This window comes from Orcinus orca, chromosome 1 (assembly GCF_937001465.1).
Source record: "Orcinus orca chromosome 1, mOrcOrc1.1, whole genome shotgun sequence".
Lineage (NCBI taxonomy): Eukaryota > Metazoa > Chordata > Mammalia > Artiodactyla > Delphinidae > Orcinus > Orcinus orca.
In genome coordinates this window covers 102539340-102560232 of record NC_064559.1, presented here as the reverse complement: position 1 = coordinate 102560232, position 20893 = coordinate 102539340, and the positions used below count along the sequence as shown (strand labels likewise).

At 48.5% G+C, this 20893-nt stretch overlaps 1 long non-coding RNA gene across 9 annotated transcripts in view; it reads right to left on the bottom strand.

Annotated features, from left to right (window-relative positions):
• Nucleotides 1–20893, bottom strand: part of LOC125964257 (uncharacterized) — a 161600-nt gene that overhangs the window by 107049 nt on the left and 33658 nt on the right. Inside the window, exon 4 of one of the 9 annotated variants that reach the window (XR_007477100.1) lies at nt 19580–19663. The exons of the other annotated variants lie outside the window; for them this stretch is intronic. This is a non-coding gene — a long non-coding RNA (uncharacterized LOC125964257). The remainder of the gene's footprint in view (nt 1–19579; nt 19664–20893) is intronic. 9 annotated transcript variants of the gene reach the window in all.

Genomic DNA, 20893 nt, shown 5'->3' with positions numbered 1-20893 from the left:
GAGCACCCAACCATCGTTGAGCCCTTATTTTGTGCCCAACAGTGTGCACATGCTTACATATGTTGTCCAAAATAAGCCTTTCAACTGACATGCAGTATGCGGTTATCCTGTGTAGCAGATGAGGAAACTGGTGCGCAAAGAAGTAAAGTGCCCAAAGTCACCCAGCTGGTGAAGATCAGAGCCCCAGTCGGAACACTAATTGGGGAATTATTTAATGTATGTTACATCCTTTGATGGATGTTGTTTCAACATTTTCATCCTGGTCCCTGCCCTGTGGCATCCTTCTTTGTTCTGGAATCTCTAAGTGGAACGGGAAGGACGCATCAGCCCTTAAGCACTGGGATTTCAGATTCCAGGAGCCAGAACGGGTGACTCGTCCAGCAGCCCATGCCAGGTCAAAGTTTCTTAGCTCCCCAGCCTCTGCAACTTATGATAATCATTTCCCTGAGAAGCCTGCAGTCTGCGTGACTTATACACCTGTAAGTGAGATACGTACTGTCCACTGTATCCGCCCAGTTTCTGTGAATGAAGACTAATGTTTTGCTGACCAAGAGGCAGCACAGAGAGCTGCAGCCCCATTTGTTGTTTATATTACAGCAGGTGAAAAATCAAAGTGGGTTGCCCAGGTTTGTTTCCAGATGAGGCTGAATGTGGCTCTGAGTCTAGGTTAAGTCAAGGTCCCAACTTTGCTGAGTTTACTGTGTCTCCCCAAGAGCCACTCACCCCTCAGTAGTTGTTTCTCTTACAACAAGGATCGCTGTGCACGCTGATCGGCCCACACCTTCCCGCACCAACCGGAATATCCTGGAACACTACCCTCACCGCTCCGACACCCAGCAGTGTCCTGCATGCTTGCTTAGCACCATCCCAGAAGTCAAGCTTCTAGGGGAAAACATCACGAGTGGGTTTGGAAACACGAGGAAGCCACGGCTCGTAACGTGATGGCGAAATGGGGCCAGGGCTCGCGTGAAGGCACTGTCATCCTCAAGCACCGTCAAACCGAGAGTGAGTTTACCAGCCCAGGAGATGAGTAAAACCTCAAGTTTGAGGAAGGGCAGATACATCCTATTGTGACTGGGGCCTAGCACACCCCAATCGTAGGCCACCTCATGGCTTGCAAGAGGGATTTGAGACGTATAAAAGGTGTGCAGTCTTAGAGCATCTCAAAAGCCTCAGCTTCTCCACGTTCCAGCCACTGGTGAAATCAGGTATGTCGGGCAAAGGAACGCAGCTCTTGGGAGCTTGGTTCTACCTGGTCCAAAACTCTGCGGGCAGCTGGGGCTTGCGCACTGGCTGGCTGGTCAGAAAGAAAGGCCTTGTGTGGGCACCTCTCTCGTCCGTATCATTGGGGACCCACCTCTCTTGGGCTACAAGTCAACATCTGAAGTGTGTGGGGTGGGGGCTGAGATGGGGGTCCAGGGTGTGACCAGAGTCCTGTCTTGAGGGTCCTGCTGGCGTGTGTGGTGGCACTGTTGTCGTGGCCAGGAGATGAGCGGAGCTGATTAGGAGAGGGTAGCACCAACTCTAGGGCAGGGCTGCCCTGAAGGGAAAGGCCAGTGCAGCGAGGGAGGAGAGCTCCTCAGGGAGCAGGGGGCAGAGGCCCAGGGAGCTCAGAGCAGCAAGGACATGAGGAGGTGGTAAAGCGGCCATGTCCTGCTCTGGGAGTCGGGGACCATTGTTCCACCCCCGTGTGCTCAGTGCCTGGGGATCCAGGACTTCCCTCTCTAAGATGTGCATTCTCCCCTAGAATTTAGTATCGATCTAAACGGTCGTTTTGTCTCTAGATGAGTCTTTTCTATGAATTCTCTTACAGAGTGGTTAACAAGCTCCATTACAATTGTTTGATATTTATATAAAAGGTCAAAATCTTTACAAGAGTACTCAACGTGTTTTGGTTCTCGTGTGTGTGTATGTGTGTGTGTGTGACCACGCGAGCACACACACACATATATCTTTACACTCATATTTACCTGTGTATTTACATGTGTTTGTGTGGAGTTTCATATGCTCATTAATCCTTACAACAACTTTAAGAAGAGTACAGAGAAGTTAAGTACCTTGCTCAAAGTCACACAGCTGGTTAATTTTGGAGACAGGACTCACATCCAAGAAAATCATGTTCTAAATTCCACAGTATCTGCTGTGGAAGGATAATACATTTGTCCTCATTGCCCCTGACCTTTCTTCTTATTCTTTCCTTCTCTCTCCTGTCTCTGTCTGTCTGTCTCTCTCTCATTTTTTATATTTTTGTTTTTTCTACCCCTCTCCATTACTCTTCTCCTTTCACCCTTTTTTCCTCTCTTTCTTCTTTCCTTCCTTCCTTCTATATTTCTTTATTTGTCTCAATTAAAACCTTGCTATGGCTTACAAACTGTAGCTGCAATTTATACTGACTCACATCATTGCAGACACACACACACACGTTTAATCGGTGAAGCCACCAGGCAAAGGTTGAAACGGCACAGGTTTGAACGAGGCAAGTGGTTCTCCTGGGTTGAGTGTCTCTAAGGTTCTAGAGTTCCTCACTTCAGTGTCTTTTCCATTGCAGTGCACATCCAGACCAGAATGTATCATCCAAAGCAGAAGCTGTGCTGCCCGCTACCAAAGGATTGCTGCCCTCCATCCCAGCCATGCTGCACCCCACCAAAGTATTGCTGCCCCGCACCAAAGTATTGCTGTCCCCCACCTCAGCAGTACTGTCCCCCTCCGCGGCAATGCTGCCCCCCAGTAAAGTACTGTTTCCCCCCACCAAAACACTGCTAAACTCCACCTAAGCCCAGCAAGCAGCCTTGCCAACCTCCGCCCAAGGCCAAGGAGCCCTCTGTCCCAACGTGCCCAGCCCCTCAGCAGTGCCAGAAGTCCAAGCAGAAGTAAACCCCAGGCATGGGCCAGAGGCCAAGCTCCCTGCAGAACAGAGAACATGAAGCCCACTCCCCTCTCTCAGCCAGCTAGCTGTCAGCCCATCTCACCCCCAGCTTCTGGAAAGAGCCACACTTGTGGAAAAGGCAACACTAAGATGGCAGCTTCCTGGATCAACATTTCTTATGAATTAGAAGCTGCAATTTCCATTTAGCAAAGGATCCGGTTCTAAACCTTCTAATCTTCGTTGCTGACTTGTATACTTCGCCCTTTTGGCTGCTTGGAAATATAAGCAGCATGCCCGACCACCCTTTCCTAGCACACTTCGTCTCTGCTCCAGTTTTTCAAACAATTAAACACAATTCCGCTGCCATGAATGTGTCGGTTTGATTATTTCGTCATCTTACAGTTGTTAACTCCTGCAGATTTTGTATCCTGCTGCCTAAATAAGAGCCCTAGGAGGGCTGGGCATGTGGGTGCAGGTTGAGCAGAAGGCATGGGGAGATGCCCTTCTGAGCTGAAGAACATTTTCCATGGTCCTGTCAGGGTGAGGAGGAGAGATGGGCACTTCAGCCACATGGAGACACATCCCCCCATACTTGCAAAATGAGAACAGCCTTTGGACCCAAGGGAGATGATGCCCGTCTCGAAAACGGAGGCACAAAAAGAGTAAGGGAAACCCAGCCAGGAGCTAAATAGTAGAGCAGAGGCAAATAAATGGAAATTCAGAGAATATCCTAAGGGCATGTGGGTCAAGATGAATTGATGACCGGGCCTCAAAAACTCTCCCACTGGTAAAAAGAAAAGACGAGATTTTGTTCAAGCTACCAAAATGTGTAAGTAGGAGACAGTCTATGTAATAATCATACATCTATCACACACACATATCCTCTGTCAATATTTTTTAAAGGCATAGCACCCATTGATTCTCTAGCTTGGGGTTTCTCCTGGGCTATTTTTCTCTCACTGCCCTCTTACTTTCCATTCCCTAAATCCTTGCAGTATCAGGGTAACCTGAGTAACCAGTGGTAACCTCAGTCCCACAGGTAAACCAAACTTCTTCTTTCTATTACGTCCACTACACCCATACCTTTCCACCGAATCCTTCTCTCACTAAGAATCCCCAAATTGAGGTCTCTGCATCTCTTTTCCTGTACCTGTCTCCCATTTCACATTTCTGGACTACACGGGAATCACTGAAAATCCACAGAAGTACCCAAAGGAATCAGAAAGGAACAAAACATAAACTAAATGTGTGAATTACCCCCAACATAGATCACAGAGCGTGTAGAATTCAGAATACACTAAAGACAAAAGTTTTAGTTTAGCATTGCTTCCATGGTTGGCTGGTGTCTTCGTCCTCCACCACCTCTGTTCATGCCCTTCAGCGACGCTCCATCCATCTACCTATTTACCCATCACCAATCGATCCATCCCAAGCAGCAATGCATCATCGCATCCTTCGTAAGTACCTGCCCCTCCCTTTGTTTAGAATGTGATGGATGCTGTGGAAGCACAAACGCACACACAAGCCTCCAGTCCTTTTGGTTTAATCCCCGTAAGGAAAGCAAGCTCAGACCGTCAAGACAACAAAACACAGTTTGACCGGAAGACGTCTAATTCATGGACGACTTGGAAGCCACAGATATGTCATTCCTGCCCTCAGAATTCAGAGGAGACAGAGAGAGAACACTGAGGGCTGTTGAGGGGAGGAAGGAGAACTTGGCCATCTGTGTCATAATGACATCCACCACATTGCTCCCAGAAAATGTCTTTCCAGGAAGAACACCGGGAGAAGGGAGGTTCAGAGTGGAAAGACATCGGGATGTGTGTAAGTAAGCAGCAGTGCGTTCCAGGACTGCGTAGAGCAGCAGCCAATGCTGCGAGTGCTAGTTGTTCCCAGGAGGCCAGTCTTCAACGTCTCAGCCCCTGTCCGTGGTGGAGAGAGCACATAGCCTGTGCAGCCACCTTCACCATTTGACACCACAGAAAGCTGGGGGGCGCGTCCAGTTTCCAGACCTATGTGTCGTAAATATTTCCAACAGAGCGTTGCATTCAACAGAACTCAACGATGACATACAAAATGAATTGAAAAGCTGTAGACACCTTAAGTGGACTCCCTGAAAATGATGAGCTCTTTGAGCCAATTCCCCATCCTCAGATACCTCAGTCCGCACAGGCTCAAAGTAGCTCCTCTCCTGCCTCACATACATGACCTTGCCCCAGAACTCTCATTTGGTTTCTTATTCTCTATTTCCTCACCCTCCCTCCCTCAGCTGATTAAGACAAGGTTGAATTTTGCCTCTCTGGGCTTCACTTAATTTTCTCCTCCACTAATTATCACACTAGGATTGTGTGCACACGGGGTTATGTGTGGACCATCTTGCGGAATTTTCCTTTATCCCGTCATAGTGGGTTTGGATGCCAGATGCATGTCTATGCTGGACTGAATCCAATACTTCCCTAGGCCTCACTTTACTCATGTGTATAGTGGGCAGAATAATACCTGCAACCTGGGGTTGACGGGGAGGGGTCTTCAATGAGACAATGTAAATAAATAGTAAGTAGGATGTAACACATAGTAAATGTTGGATGAATGTTAGCTCTTGCTTTTATTATTATTCTCCACTTCCTGACAGAGCAGCAAGACCCTCCACTTATTACCACCAACCTGACGACATGGGTTCCACACCTTTAGTAAGAACAAGGTGTGAGGGGCAGGGCACATCTTGGGGCCAGGACAAGGAAGAGTTGTGTAGACCAAAGCATCCGAGGGGTGTCCACAGGCGGAAATGGTATTTTGTCCAGGGCCTATTCGCCACATTGTGTGGTTGCCCTTTTCTTCCACAAACTTCCCTTTGTAACACCTGCCCATGATGATTCCTGCTGTTGAGGCAGTCCTGGGCAGCTCTGGCCCACAGTGACATTTGCCTATCAAGGTACACCGCCGGCCATGTCTTTTGGAGGCAGACCCTACTCCCAGGAGGAGGCTGATAAGCTGAGGAAGCATGGAAAGGGCATGGTGTGTGCCAAGCACTCACACACACAGATACCACAATATGGAAGCAGGTCTTGCTCTTCCTATGAGAGGTAGTGGCAAGGTGAAGTGAAGCTCCTTACGTGTTCAGTGTAACAACACCTTGCACATGGTGGAGGTGAGATTCAAACCCTGGTCCTTATCTTTGCAACATGGCAAGTGCTCTGACCGTGCTAGTGGCTAGAAGAAGCATAAAGCGTGGATCCTGTCTTTCCAGAACTTAAAACTCACTGACCCGTTGGGAAGGCAAAGACAGTACCTTCAAACAGTCACACATTCACACGTGCTTATACAGGGGTACACGTTCATATCAAAGACACACACGGGGTTGTTATTCAGAGTAAATACTCCTCGTGTGAAGACTTCCACTGACCATGGAGAACAGAAGATGGAGCAGCGTCCCAGAGGCCCCCGCTGGGCAGGCGTCGTCCTCCCAGCTTCTCCAAACAAAGAAATTCCCTAGAAGGTAGTATAGTGCAAGAAGAAGAACACACACACATATCCGGGAGCCTGGCAGGGCTGGGTTTAATCCTCTCTTCCCTACTTTTTACTTGAGTAACCTTAGCGAATAGAAACTTTCGAAGCTGTAAAATGAAAATAGCTCTGACTTCAAGGCCTGAATTAGAAACTCGAGCAGAGATTGTGACAGTCAGGGGAGGACTGCCCCTCCCTCATCCTCCCGGGACAAGACCCCTTGAACAGGGAGGGCGTCTCTCAGCTGCCCAGATGATGGCACACACCCTGCCGTGCCCCAGGGGATGCCCAGCTGGCGATGGATTTCAGCAGAGAGGCTCTAGCTCCAGCCACCAGGAGTCCTTTGTCCGGAACCCTGTCTGTTGATGCGGCCGGCCCCAGAGGTTCAGCTCGGCCTTCCCCTGCATATGTGTGCACGGGCCCCAGCCTGGTGTTCATTCACAGATGCCTGGCACAGTAGATACAGTGGGCTGAGCCTGTGGCCAGGTTCTGCTGTGACCTCCTTGGTCCCAATTGTCCCTTCTGCCTTCTGTTTGTGTGTGTGTGTGTGTTTCTGTGTCTGTGTGTGTCTGTGTGTTTGTATATGAGAGTCAGAGGTTTGGAGGAAGACACAGAGTGATGCTAATGAATGTCAGGGAACAATACCATTCCAAGGATAAGCGTTTAGTTGTACCTGTGGCTCCTAGAGGACATGTTCCTATGTCCTCTGTTGGTAGATGCAATACTACGTAATGCATGCTTGAGATAGCAGATTCCACACCCAACAAAATCTGTTCTGGGTAGTGAGGGCTTAGGCCAGAAAAGATGGACTGGATGTAACACCCAAACTCATGGATCTTCAGACGTTCACATTTTCTCTAGTAACGCAGGCATTGCTACGGCGACAAGTGGGTTTGAGTTCTTCAGCTCATCCAAGGCAAACCATTGAAAAGTATCTACAGAGTTGGAAGCAGTAGGCGGAGAAGAGGATGTGAAACGGTTTAGGGACCAGGGAGGCTCTGGCCCTCCTTGCTGGCCACCGTCCCCAGGGCCTGGTGTGTTGTGTGAGCTCACTACGTCTTGATGAATTATTAGTTATCCCAGAACACATGCCCCACGTGGCCTTTCCTCTCTGCTACTAGGGACCTGAGCTGAAATCTCTCTCCAAGCCTATCAGGGTTGCTTCTGTCAGAGTGACAACAGGAGGAAGGGGTTCTTCTCCCGGGAAGGCCTGGGATCCTCTGGGTTTCCTTCGGGGCCGAGCCCATGCATAGCCTGCCCTTACGGTGAGTCCCAGAGGAGGCACCATCGATATCCAAGGCTGTCTTCTCATGCTGCAGTGTGAATTCCCAAGATGTAGGGTTACTGTAGTGCTTGCAGCTGAGCTGTGGCTAAGTTCCAGGTCTGAGAATGAAACGTGCCATCCTCAGGACTGGCTTGCCCATTTCCATTTGTGTCAGTCAAGGTCTTAGGACACTGACGGCAAGTACCGCTACTTGCCTTCAAATGTGGCAACGACCTCCTCCCTACTTCTAAGAGTGGGCTTTGCCCCAGCTTTCAGAGCCCGACTCCACGGAGCACCCAACCATCGTTGAGCCCTTATTCTGTGCCCAACAGTGTACACACGCTTACGCATGTTGTCCAAAATAAGCCTTTCAACTGACATGCAGTATGCGGTTATCCTGTGTAGCAGATGTATAGTGCCCAAAGTCACCCAGCTGGTGAAGATCAGAGCCCCAGTCGGAACACTAATTGCGGAATTATTTAATGTATGTTTCATCCTTTGATGGATGTTGTTTCAACATTTTCATCCTGGTCCCTGCCCTGTGGCATCCTTCTTTGTTCTGGAATCTCTAAGTGGAACGGGAAGGACGCATCAGCCCTTAAGCCCTGGGATTTCAGATTCCAGGAGCCAGAACGGGTGACTCGTCCAGCAGCCCATGCCAGGTCAAAGTTTCTTAGCTCCCCAGCCTCTGCAACTTATGATAATCATTTCCCTGAGAAGCCTGCAGTCTGCGTGACTTATACACCTGTAAGTGAGATACGTACTCTCAACAGTAACCGCCCAGTTTCTGTGAATGAAGACTAATGTTTTGCTGACCAAGAGGCAGCACAGAGAGCTGCAGCCCCATTTGTTGTTTATATTACAGCAGGTGAAAAATCAAAGTGGGTTGCCCAGGTTTGTTTCCAGATCAGGCTGAATGTGGCTCTGAGTCTAGGTTAAGTCAAGGTCCCAACTTTGCTGAGTTTACTGTGTCTCCCCAAGAGCCACTCACCCCTCAGTAGTTGTTTCTCTTACAACAAGGATCGCTGTGCACGCTGATCGGCCCACACCTTCCCGCACCAACCGGAATATCCTGGAACACTACCCTCACCGCTCCGACACCCAGCAGTGTCCTGAAGGCTTGCTTACCACCATCCCAGAAGTCAAGGTTCTACGGGAAACGTCACGAGTGGGTTTGGAAACACGAGGAAGCCACGGCTTGTAAAGTGATGGCAAAATGGGGCCAGGGCTCACGTAAAGGCACTGTCATCCTCAAGCACCATGAAAGCGAGAGTGAGTTTGCCAGCCCAGGAGATGAGTAAAACCTCAAGTTTGAGGAAGGACAGATGTATCCTATTGTGACTGGTGCCTAGCACGCCCCAATCGTAGGCCACCTCATGGCTTCCAAGAGGGATTTGAGACGTATAAAAGGTGTGCAGTGTTAGAGCATCTCAAAAGCCTCAGCATCTCCACGTTCCAGCCACTGGTGAAATCAGGTATGTCGGGCAAAGGAACGCAGCTCTTGGGAGCTTGGTTCTACCTGGTCCAAAACTCTGCAGGCAGCTGGGGCTTGCGCACTGGCTGGCTGGTCAGAAAGAAAGGCCTTGTGTGGGCACCTCTCTCGTCCGTATCATTTGGGTCCCACCTCTCTTGGGCTACAAGTCAACATCTGAATTTTGTGGGGTGGGGACTGAGATGGGGGTCCAGGATGTGACCAGAGTCCTGTCTTGAGGGTCCTGCTGGCGTGTGTGGTGGCGCTGTTGCCGTGGCCAGGAGCTGAGCGGAGCTGATTAGGAGAGGGTAGCACCAACTCTAGGGCAGGGCTGCCCTGAAGGGAAAGGCCAGTGCAGCGAGGGAGGAGAGCTCCTCAGGGAGCAGGGGGCAGAGGCCCAGGGAGCTCACAGCAGCAAGGACATGAGGAGGTGGTAAAGCGGCCATGTCCTGCTCTGGGAGTCGGGGACCATTGTTCCACCCCCGTGTGCTCAGTGCCTGGGGATCCAGGACTTCCCTCTCTAAGATGTGCATTCTCCCCTAGAATTTAGTATCGATCTAAACGGTCGTTTTGTCTCTAGATGAGTCTTTTCTATGAATTCTCTTACAGAGTGGTTAACATGCTCCATTACAATTGTTTGATATTTATATAAAAGGTCAAAATCTTTACAAGAGTACTCAACGTGTTTTGGTTCTCGTGTGTGTGTATGTGTGTGTGTGTGACCACGCGAGCACACACACACACATATATCTTTACACTCATATTTACCTGTGTATTTACATGTGTTTGTGTGGAGTTTCATATGCTCATTAATCCTTACAACAACTTTAAGAAGAGTACAGAGAAGTTAAGTACCTTGCTCAAAGTCACACAGCTGGTTAATTTTGGAGACAGGACTCACATCCAAGAAAATCATGTTCTAAATTCCACAGTATCTGCTGTGGAAGGATAATACATTTGTCCTCATTGCCCCTGACCTTCCTTCTTATTCTTTCCTTCTCTCTCCTGTCTCTGTCTGTCTGTCTCTCTCTCATTTTTTTATCTTTGTTTTTCCTAGCCCTCTCCATTACTCTTCTCCTTTCCCCCCTTTTTCCCTGTCTTCCATCTTTCTTTCTTTCCTTCTATATTTGTTTATTTGTCTCAATTAAAACCTTGCTATGGTTTACAAACTATAGCTACAATTTATACTGACTCACCTCATTGCACACACACAGATGCACATTTAATCGGTGAAGGCACTAGGCAAAGGTTGAAACGGCACAGGTTTGAACGAGGCAAGTGGTTCTCCTGGGTTGAGTGTCTCTAAGGTTCTAGAGTTCCTCACTTCAGTGTCTTTCCCATTGCAGTGCACATCCAGACCAGAATGTATCATCCAAAGCAGAAGCTGTGCTGCCCACTACAAAAGGATTGCTGCCCTCCATCCCAGCAATGCTGCACCCCACCAAAATATTGCTGCCCCTCACCAAAATATTGCTGTCTCCCACCTCAGCAGTACTCTCCCCCTCCACGGCAATGCTGCCCCCCAGTAAAGTACTGTTTTCCCCCACCAAAACACTGCTAAACTCCACCTCAGCACAGCAAGCAGCCTTGCCAACCTCCACCCAAGGGCAAGGAGCCCTCTATCCCAAAGTGCTCAGACCCTCAGCAGTGCCAGAAGTCCAAGCATAAGTAAACCGCAGGCATGGGCCAGAGGCCAAGCTCCCTGCAGAACAGAGAACATGAAGCCAACTCCCCTCTCTCAGCCAGCTAGCTGTCAGCACCGCTCACCCCCGGCTTCTGGAAGCAGCCACACTTGTGGAAAAGGCAGCATCAAAATGGCAGCTTCCTGGATCAACATTTCTTATGAATTAGAAGCTGCAATTTCCATTTAGAAAAGGATCCGGTTCTAAACCTTCTAATCTTCGTTGCTGACTTGTATACTTCACCCTTTTGGCTGCTTGGAAGCTTAAGCACCATGCCCGACCACCCTTTCCTAGCACACTTCGTCTCTGCTCCAGTTTTTCAAACAATTAAACAGAACTCCGCTGCCATGAATGTGTCGGTTTGATTATTTCGTCATCTTACAGTTGTTAACTCCTGCAGATTTTGTATCCTGCTGCCTAAATATGAGCCCTAGGAAGGCTTGGCATGTGGGTGCAGGTAGAGCAGAAGGCATGGGGAGATGCACTTCTGAGCTGAAGGACATTTTCCTTGGTCTTGCCAGGGTGAGGAGGAGAGATGGGCACCTCAGCCACATGGAGACACATCCCCCCATACTTTCAAAATGAGAATAGCCTTTGGATACTGGGGAGATGATGCCCGTCTCGAAAACGGAGGCACAGAAAGAGTAAGGGAAACCCAGCCAGGAGCTAAAGAGTAGAGTAGAGGCAAATAAATGGAAATTCAGAGAGTACTCCAAGGGCATGTGGGTGAAAATGAATTGAGGACCGGGCCTCAAAAACTCTCCCACTGGCAAAGGAAAAGACGAGATTTTGTTCAAGCTAACAAAATGTGTAAGAGACAGTCTATGTAAAAATCATATATCATGGGAGAAAATATTTGCAAATGAAGCAACTGAGAAAGGATTAATTTCCAAAATTTACAAGCAGATCATGCAGCTCAGTAACAAAAAAACAAACAACCCAGTCCCAAAATGGGCAGAAGATCTAAATAGACATTTCTCCAAAGAAGATATACAGACTGCCAACAAACACATGAAAGAATGCTCAACATCATTAATAATTAGAGAAATGCAAATCAAAACTTCATTGAGATATCGCCTCACAGCAGTCAGAATGGCCATCCTCAAAAAATCTAGAAACAATAAATGCTGGAGAGGGTGTGGAGGAAAGGGAACACTCTTGCACTGCTGGTGGGAATGTGAATTGGTTCAGCCACTATGGAGAACAGTATGGAGGTTCCTTAAAAAACTACAAATAGAACTACCATATGACCCAGCAATCCCACTGCTGGGCATATACCCTGAGAAAACCAAAATTCAAAAAGAGTCATGTACCAAAATGTTCATTGCAGCTCTATTTACAATAGCCCGGAGATGGAAACAACCTAAGTGCCCATCATCGGATGAATGGATAAAGGAGATGTGGCACATATATACAATGGAATATTACTCAGCCATAAAAAGAAATGAAATTGAGCTATCTGTAATGAGGTGGATAGACCTAGAGTCTGTCATACAGAGTGAAGTAAGTCAGAAAGAGAAAGACAAATACCGTATGCTAACACATATATATGGAATTTAAGGGAAAAAAATGTCATGAAGAACCTAGGGGTAAGCCAGGAGTAAGACAAAGACCTACTGGAGAACGGACTTGAGGATGTAGGGAGGGGGAAGGGTGAGCTGTGACAGGGCGAGAGAGAGGCATGGACATATATACAGTAACAAACGTAAGGTAGATAGCTAGTGGGAAGCAGCCACATGGCACAGGAATATCGGCTCGGTGTTTTGTGACCGCCAGGAGGGTTGGGATAGGGAGGGTGGGAGGGAGGGAAACGCAAGAGGGAAGAGATATGGGAACATATGTATATGTATAACTGATTCACTTTGTTATAAAGCAGAAATTAACACACCATTGTAAAGCAATTATACCCCAATAAAAATGTTAAAAAAAATCATACATCCATCACACACACATATCCACTGTGAATAATTTTTAAAGTCATAGCACCCATTGATTCTCTAGCTTGGGGTTTCTCCTGGGCTATTTTTCTCTCACTGCCCTCCTACATTCCATTCCCTAAATCCTTGTGGTATCAGGGTAACCTGAGTAACCGGTGGTAACCTCAGGCCCACAGGTAATCCAAACTTCTTTCTATTACGTCCACTACACCCATACCTTTCCACCGAATCCTTCTCTCACTAAGAGTCCCCAAATTGAGGTCTTTGCATCTCTTTTTCTGTACCTGTCTCCCATTTCACGTTCTGGGCTACAAGGGAATCACTGAAAATCCACAGAAGTGCCCAAAGGAATCAGAAAGGAACAAAACATAAACTAAATGTGTGAATTATCCCCAACGTAGATCACAGAGCGTGTAGGATTCAGAATACGCTAAAGACAAAAGTTTTAGTTTTAGTTTAGCATTGCTTCCATGCTTGGCTGGTCTCTTCGTCCTCCACCACCATTGTTCATGCCCTCCAGTTAGGCTCCATCCATCTACCTATTTATCCATCACCGATCCATCCATCCCAAGCAGCAATGCATCATCGCATCCTTCGTAAGTACTTGCCCCTCCCTTCGTTTAGAATGTGAGGGATGCTGTGGAAGCACAAACTCGCACACAAGGCTCCAGTATTCTTGGTTTAATCCCCGTGATGAAAGCAAGCTCAGACCGTCAAGACAACAAAAAGCAGTTTGACCGGAAGACGTCTAATTCATGGGCAACTTGGAAGCCACAGATACGTCATTCCTGCCCTCAGAACTCAGAGGAGACAGAGAGAGAACACTGAGGGCTGTTGAGGGGAGGAAGGAGAACTTGGTCATCTGTGTCATAATGACATTCACCACAGGGCTCCCAGAAAATGTCTTTCCACGAAGAACACCGGGAGAAGGGAGGTTCAGAGCAGAAGGACAGCAGGATGTGTGTAAGTAAGCAGCAGTGCGTTCCAGGACTGCGTAGAGCAGCAGCCAATGCTGCGAGTGCTAGTTGTTCCCAGGAGGCCAGTCTTCAACGTCTCAGCTCCTGTCTGTGGTGGAGAGAGCACATAGCCTCTGCAGCCACCTGCACCATTAGACACCACGGAATGCTGGGGGGCGCGTCCAGTTTCCAGACCTATGTGTCCTAAATATTTCCAACAGAGCGTTGCATTCAACACAACTCAACGATGACACACAAAATGAACTCCCTGAAAATGATGAGCTCTTTGAGCCAATTCCCCACCCTCAGATACCTCAGTCTGCACAGGCTCCAAATAGCTCCTCTCCTGCCTCACATACATGACCTTGCCCCAGAACTCTCATTTGGGTTCTTATTCTCTATTTCCTCATCCTCCCCACTCAGCTGATTAAGACAAGGTTGAATTTTGCCTCTCTGGGCTTCACTTAATTTTCTCCTCCACTAATTATCATACTAGGAATGTGTGCACACGGGGTTATGTGTGGACCATCTTGCTGAATTTTCCTTTATCCCGTCATAGTGGGTTTGGATGCCAGATGCATGTCTATGCTGGACTGAATCCAATACTTCCCTAGGCCTCACTTTACTCATGTGTATATTGGGAAAATAATACCTGCAACCTGGGGTTGACGGGGAGGGGTCTTCAATGAGACAATGTAAATTAATAGTAAATAGGTTGTAACACATAGTAAATGTTGGATGAATGTTAGCTCCTGCTTTTATTATTATTCTCCACTTCCTGACAGAGCAGCAAGACCCTCCACTTATTACCTCCAACCTGACGACATGGGTTCCACACCGTTAGTCAGAACAAGGTGTGAGGGGCAGGGCGCATCTTGGGGCCAGGACAAGGAAGAGTTGTGTAGACCAAAGCATCCGAGGGGTGTTCACAGGCGGAAATGGTATTTTGTCCAGGGTCTATTCACCACATTGGGTGGTTGCCCTTTTCTTCCACAAACTTCCCTTTGTAACACCTGCCCATGATGATTCCTGCTGTTGAGGCAGTCCTGGGCTGCTCTGTCCCACAGTGACATTTGCCTGTGAAGGTACACTGCCAGCCATGTCTCTTGGAGGCAGACCCTACTCCCAGGAGGAGGCTGATAAGCTGAGGAAGCATGGGAAGGGCATGGTGTGTGCCAAGCACTCACACGCACAGATACCACCATATGGAAGCAGGTCTTGCTCTTCCTATGAGAGGTAGTGGCAAGGTGAAGAGAAGCTCCTTACGTGTTCAGTGTAACAACACCTTGCACATGGTGGAGGTGAGATTCAAACCCTGGTCCTTACCTTTGCAACATGGCAAGTGCTCTGACCGTGCTAGTGGCTAGAAGAAGCATAAAGCGTGGATCCCGTCTTTCCAGAACTTAAAACTCACTGATCCGTTGGGAAGGCAAAGGCAGTACCTTCAAACAGTCACACATTCACACGTGTTTATACAGGGGTACACGTTCATATCAAAGACACACACGGGGTTATTATTCAGAGTAAATACTCCTCGTGTGAAGACTTCCACTGACCATGGAGAATAGAAGATGGAGCAGCGTCCCAGAGGCCCCCGCTGGGCAGGCGTCGTCCTCCCAGCTTCTCCAAACAAAGAAATTCCCTTAGAAGGTAGTATAGTGCAAGAAAAAGAACACACACACATATCCGGGAGCCTGGCAGGGCTGGGTTAAATCCTCTCTTCCCTGCTTTTTCCTTAAGTAACCTTAGCGAACGGAAACTTTTGAAGCTGTAAAATGAAAATAGCTCCGACTTCAAAGCCTGAATTACACACTCGAGCAGAGATTCTGACAGTCAGGGGAGGACTGCCCCTCCCTCATCCTCCCGGGACAAGACCCTTTGAACAGGGAGGGCGTCTCTCAGCCACCCAGATGATGGCACACACCCTGCCGTGCCCCAGGGGATGCCCAGCTGGCGATGGATTTCAGCAGAGAGGCTCTAGCTCCAGCCACCAGGAGTCCTTTGTCCGGAACCCTGTCTGTTGATGCGGCCGGCCCCAGAGGGTCAGCTCGGCCTTCCCCTGCATATGTGTGCACGGGCCCCGGTCTGGTGTTTATTCACAGATGCCTGGCACAGAAGATACAGTGAGCTTAGCCTAGGCCCAAGTTCTGCTGAAACCTCCTTGGACCCAGTTGTCCCTTCTGCATTTGTTTGTGTGTGTGTGTGTGTATGTTTCTGTGTCTGTGTGTGTCTGTGTGTTTGTATATGAGAGGCAGAGGTTTGGAGGAAGAGAAAGAGTGATGCCAATGAACGTCAGGGAACAATACCATCCCAAGGATAAGCGTTTATTTGTACCTCTGGCTCCTAGAGGAAATGTTCCTATGTCCTCTGTTGGTAGATGCAATACTACATAATGCATGCTTGAGATAGCAGATTCCACACCCAACAAAATCTGTTCTGGGTAGTGAGGGCTTAGTCCAGAAAAGATGGACTGGATGTAACACCCAAACTCATGGATCTTCAGACGTTCACATTTTCTCTAGTAACGCAGGCATTGCTATGGCGACAAGTGGGTTTGAGTTCTTCAGCTCATCCAAGGCAAACCATTGAAAAGTATCTACAGAGTTGGAAGCAGTAGGCGGAGAAGAGGATGTGAAACGGTTTAGGGACCAGGGAGGCTCTGGCCCTCCTTGCTGGCCACCGTCCCCAGGGCCTGGTGTGTTGTGTGAGCTCACTACGTCTTGATGAATTATTAGTTATCCCAGAACACATGCCCCACGTGGCCTTTCCTCTCTGCTACTAGGGACCTGAGGTGAAATCTCTCTCCAAGCCTATCAGGGTTGCCTCTGTCAGAGTGACAACAGGCAGAAGGGGTTCTTCTCCCGGGAAGGGCTGGGTTCCTCTGGGTTTCCTACGGGGCCGAGCCCATGCATAGCCTGCCCTTATGGTGAGTCCCAGAGGAGGCACCATTGATATCGAAGGTTGTCTTCTCATGCTGCAGTGTGAATTCCCAAGATCTAGGGTTACTGTAGTGCTTGCAGCTGAGCTGTGGCTAAATTCCAGGTCTGAGAATGAAACGTGCCGTCCTCAGGACTGGCTTGCCCATTTCCATTTGTGTCAGTCAAGGTCTTAGGACACTGGCGGCAAGTACCGCTACTTGCCTTCAAATGTGGCAACGACCTCCTCCCTAATTCTAAGACTGGGCTTTGCCCCAGCTTTCAGAGCCCAACTACATGGAGCACCCAACCATCACTGAGCCCTTATTCTGTGCCCAACAGTGTGCACATGCTTACACATGTTGTCCAAAATAAGCCTTTCAGCTGACATGCAGTGTGTGGTTATCCTGTGTAGCAGATGAGGAAACTGGTGCGCAAAGATGTAAAGTGCCCAAAGTCACCCAGCTGGTGAAGATCAGAGCCCCAGTCGGAACACTAATTGGGGAACTATTTAAGGTATGTTTCATCCTTTGATGGATGTTGTTTCAACATTTTCATCCTGGTCCCTGCCCTGTGGCATCCTTCTTTGTTCTGGAATCTCTAAGTGGAACGGGAAGGACGCATCAGCCCTTAAGCCCTGGTATTTCAGATTCCAGGAGCCAGAACGGGTGACTCGTCCAGCAGCCCATGCCAGGTCAAAGTTTCTTAGCTCCCCAGCCTCTGCAACTTATGATAATCATTTCCCTGAGAAGCCTGCAGTCTGCGTGACTTATACACCTGTAAGTGAGATACGTACTCTCAACAGTAACCGCCCAGTTTCTGTGAATGAAGACTAATGTTTTGCTGACCAAGAGGCAGCACAGAGAGCTGCAGCCCCATTTGTTGTTTATATTACAGCAGGTGAAAAATCAAAGTGGGTTGCCCAGGTTTGTTTCCAGATCAGGCTGAATGTGGCTCTGAGTCTAGGTTAAGTCAAGGTCCCAACTTTGCTGAGTTTACTGTGTCTCCCCAAGAGCCACTCACCCCTCAGTAGTTGTTTCTCTTACAACAAGGATCGCTGTGCACGCTGATCGGCCCACACCTTCCCGCACCAACCGGAATATCCTGGAACACTACCCTCACCGCTCCGACACCCAGCAGTGTCCTGCATGCTTGCTTAGCACCATCCCAGAAGTCAAGCTTCTAGGGGAAAACATCACGAGTGGGTTTGGAAACACGAGGAAGCCACGGCTCGTAACGTGATGGCGAAATGGGGCCAGGGCTCGCGTGAAGGCACTGTCATCCTCAAGCACCGTCAAACCGAGAGTGAGTTTACCAGCCCAGGAGATGAGTAAAACCTCAAGTTTGAGGAAGGGCAGATACATCCTATTGTGACTGGGGCCTAGCACACCCCAATCGTAGGCCACCTCATGGCTTGCAAGAGGGATTTGAGACGTATAAAAGGTGTGCAGTGTTAGAGCATCTCAAAAGCCTCAGCATCTCCACGTTCCAGCCACTGGTGAAATCAGGTATGTCGGGCAAAGGAACGCAGCTCTTGGGAGCTTGGTTCTACCTGGTCCAAAACTCTGCGGGCAGCTGGGGCTTGCGCACTGGCTGGCTGGTCAGAAAGAAAGGCCTTGTGTGGGCACCTCTCTTGTCCGTATCATTGGGGACCCACCTCTCTTGGGCTACAAGTCAACATCTGAAGTGTGTGGGGTGGGGGCTGAGATGGGGGTCCAGGGTGTGACCAGAGTCCTGTCTTGAGGGTCCTGCTGGCGTGTGTGGTGGCGCTGTTGTCGTGGCCAGGAGATGAGCGGAGCTGATTAGGAGAGGGTAGCACCAACTCTAGGGCAGGGCTGCCCTGAAGGGAAAGGCCAGTGCAGCGAGGGAGGAGAGCTCCTCAGGGAGCAGGGGGCAGAGGCCCAGGGAGCTCAGAGCAGCAAGGACATGAGGAGGTGGTAAAGCGGCCATGTCCTGCTCTGGGAGTCGGGGACCATTGTTCCACCCCCGTGTGCTCAGTGCCTGGGGATCCAGGACTTCCCTCTCTAAGATGTGCATTCTCCCCTAGAATTTAGTATCGATCTAAACGGTCGTTTTGTCTCTAGATGAGTCTTTTCTATGAATTCTCTTACAGAGTGGTTAGCATGCTCCATTACAATTGTTTGATATTTATATAAAAGGTCAAAATCTTTACAAGAGTACTCAACGTGTTTTGGTTCTCGTGTGTGTGTATGTGTGTGACCACGCGAGCACACACACACACACATATATCTTTACACTCATATTTACCTGTGTATTTACATGTGTTTGTGTGGAGTTTTATATGCTCATTAATCCTTACAACAACTTTAAGAAGAGTACAGAGAAGTTAAGTACCTTGCTCAAAGTCACACAGCTGGTTAATTTTGGAGACAGGACTCACATCCAAGAAAATCATGTTCTAAATTCCACAGTATCTGCTGTGGAAGGATAATACATTTGTCCTCATTGCCCCTGACCTTTCTTCTTATTCTTTCCTTCTCTCTCCTGTCTCTGTCTTTCTGTCTCTCTCTCATTTTTTATATTTTTGTTTTTTCTACCCCTCTCCATTACTCTTCTCCTTTCACCCTTTTTTCCTCTCTTTCTTCTTTCCTTCCTTCCTTCTATATTTCTTTATTTGTCTCAATTAAAACCTTGCTATGGCTTACAAACTGTAGCTACAATTTATACTGACTCACATCATTGCAGACACACACACACACGTTTAATCGGTGAAGCCACCAGGCAAAGGTTGAAACGGCACAGGTTTGAACGAGGCAAGTGGTTCTCCTGGGTTGAGTGTCTCTAAGGTTCTAGAGTTCCTCACTTCAGTGTCTTTTCCATTGCAGTGCACATCCAGACCAGAATGTATCATCCAAAGCAGAAGCTGTGCTGCCCGCTACCAAAGGATTGCTGCCCTCCATCCCAGCCATGCTGCACCCCACCAAAGTATTGCTGCCCTGCACCAAAGTATTGCTGTCCCCCACCTCAGCAGTACTGTCCCCCTCCGCGGCAATGCTGCCCCCCAGTAAAGTACTGTTTCCCCCCACCAAAACACTGCTAAACTCCACCTAAGCACAGCAAGCAGCCTTGCCAACCTCCGCCCAAGGCCAAGGAGCCCTCTGTCCCAACGTGCCCAGCCCCTCAGCAGTGCCAGAAGTCCAAGCAGAAGTAAACCCCAGGCATGGGCCAGAGGCCAAGCTCCCTGCAGAACAGAGAACATGAAGCCCACTCCCCTCTCTCAGCCAGCTAGCTGTCAGCCCATCTCACCCCCAGCTTCTGGAAAGAGCCACACTTGTGGAAAAGGCAACACTAAGATGGCAGCTTCCTGGATCAACATTTCTTATGAATTAGAAGCTGCAATTTCCATTTAGCAAAGGATCCGGTTCTAAACCTTCTAATCTTCGTTGCTGACTTGTATACTTCGCCCTTTTGGCTGCTTGGAAATATAAGCAGCATGCCCGACCACCCTTTCCTAGCACACTTCGTCTCTGCTCCAGTTTTTCAAACAATTAAACACAATTCCGCTGCCATGAATGTGTCGGTTTGATTATTTCGTCATCTTACAGTTGTTAACTCCTGCAGATTTTGTATCCTGCTGCCTAAATAAGAGCCCTAGGAGGGCTGGGCATGTGGGTGCAGGTTGAGCAGAAGGCATGGGGAGATGCCCTTCTGAGCTGAAGAACATTTTCCATGGTCCTGTCAGGGTGAGGAGGAGAGATGGGCACTTCAGCCACATGGAGACACATCCCCCCATACTTGCAAAATGAGAACAGCCTTTGGACCCAAGGGAGATGATGCCCGTCTCGAAAACGGAGGCACAAAAAGAGTAAGGGAAACCCAGCCATGAGCTAAATAGTAGAGCAGAGGCAAATAAATGGAAATTCAGAGAATATCCTAAGGGCATGTGGGTCAAGATGAATTGATGACCGGGCCTCAAAAACTCTCCCACTGGTAAAAAGAAAAGACGAGATTTTGTTCAAGCTACCAAAATGTGTAAGTAGGAGACAGTCTATGTAATAATCATACATCTATCACACACACATATCCTCTGTCAATATTTTTTAAAGGCATAGCACCCATTGATTCTCTAGCTTGGGGTTTCTCCTGGGCTATTTTTCTCTCACTGCCCTCTTACTTTCCATTCCCTAAATCCTTGCAGTATCAGGGTAACCTGAGTAACCAGTGGTAACCTCAGTCCCACAGGTAAACCAAACTTCTTCTTTCTATTACGTCCACTACACCCATACCTTTCCACCGAATCCTTCTCTCACTAAGAGTCCCCAAATTGAGGTCTCTGC